Consider the following 1,572-nt stretch of genomic DNA (forward strand, 5'->3'; position numbering starts at 1 on the left):
ACACAGTAGTCAGTGGCCAGTAGCTGTGCCAGTGTTCTGTTGTACCCAGTGCAGTGGTTTTCTTTTCAGTTACATGAAATATTTAACTTTATCTGTGTCACTTACATGGAGTTTATATTTAAAGACAACATTTGCTGGTTCTACGGGTATACTTTCTGCTAGTAAGAATAAAGAGTATAAAGATGAATAAGGAGTATAACAACAAACGAGAATAAAGAGAATAAACATAAATTAAGAGTATAACAACATAAATAAAGAGTATAAGAGTAAAAAGAATAAAGAGAAGAAAGTAACACTTTTTATTCTTGTTGTTTGTGCGCAGCGGCGTGCGTGCGGTGTACTCATGTGTTGCAGCGGAACACCTGAACGGCATCTCCAGGAAGTCATCAGCAATAATAGGCGAAATGGAGTAATGAAACATTAAGACTTTGGTAGAAAATACATTTCGTGTTTACTTACCATAATTTTTTTATTGAAAAGTTTCAAGTGCCTGTGACCTCGCTTGGGGATGGCGAGAAGTGGGCGAGTAGATAGCACACTTGACTTAACAGTCTTGGTATAATGTAACCATTTATAGATTGAGTAAGTCTTGCGAGAATGTTCAAGTTGATAGATAAATTGTATTGCATTGAGAAAAATATATTATTATTATAGACAATTTTTACTGAAATTATGTATTAAGAATATTGAGCAAGAAACCTGAACCTAAATACCCTAACACACATGTACAATGTTTTACTGCAGAAACTTGAACCTAAATACCCTAACACACATGTACACTGTTTTACTTCAGAAATGCCGACATATCAGTAAAGTCCGTTTTATATTATTGCGCGCGCAAACTATCCTATAAAAGTTATAATATATGTATACAGAATGCTTACTGTAAATGATGCATAATATTTAATTACTTCTAATATTTTTGTTATTTGTTATCAGGTAAAATAATTCTATTATAAACATCTAAATATGCTCAGTTAAGGATACTCTCAACCTTTTGCACGGGTATTGCTCTAATAAAGATTAAACGTTTATTGACGAATGAATCGAATCACTCACTTGTTTTATTTATAGAGGAGATATATCTCTATGCTGAAGGCAAAAAATTTTATGAAATTTACAGCACCTAATTATGTTACCACACAAATTTTGAATTTTTATGTAAAAATGGTATTTTGGATGTTTCTCAATTACCAGAAAGAGTGAGGATACAAAATATTTTCGCCACATGTTAAGCACAATATGTACCAAAATAGCGCATCAGGATTTTTCTTTTTAAGTTTCATATTTACCGAGAAAAATTAAAAAAACTGCCTAAAATTCAATTCGCACGTTTGAATTTAAAATTTTGGCAAATAAGGAGACATAACTCATAAAATACGGCACTTAATAACAATCCCTGACGCGCTTTTTTACAGCAATATGTTACCATTAAAACGAGTGTAAAATTAAATTATTCCGAGTTGTAATCACAGAGAAATATCCATTTATACATCGACTACTAAGTCAGAAATTGTAACGGAGAGCGTTTTTCTGACGTCAGCCGCGGCTCAAGCTACACATGTACGCGGG

At 32.8% G+C, this 1,572-nt stretch overlaps 1 protein-coding gene across 1 annotated transcript in view; it reads right to left on the reverse strand.

Moving 5' to 3' along the window:
- LOC106814705 (atrial natriuretic peptide receptor 1-like) overlaps positions 1-1,572 on the reverse strand; it is a 32,614-nt gene that overhangs the window by 885 nt on the left and 30,157 nt on the right. The window lies entirely within an intron of this gene.

Source organism: Priapulus caudatus, unplaced genomic scaffold (assembly GCF_000485595.1).
Source record: "Priapulus caudatus unplaced genomic scaffold, Priapulus_caudatus-5.0.1 Scaffold966, whole genome shotgun sequence".
Classification (NCBI taxonomy): domain Eukaryota; kingdom Metazoa; phylum Priapulida; class Priapulimorpha; order Priapulimorphida; family Priapulidae; genus Priapulus; species Priapulus caudatus.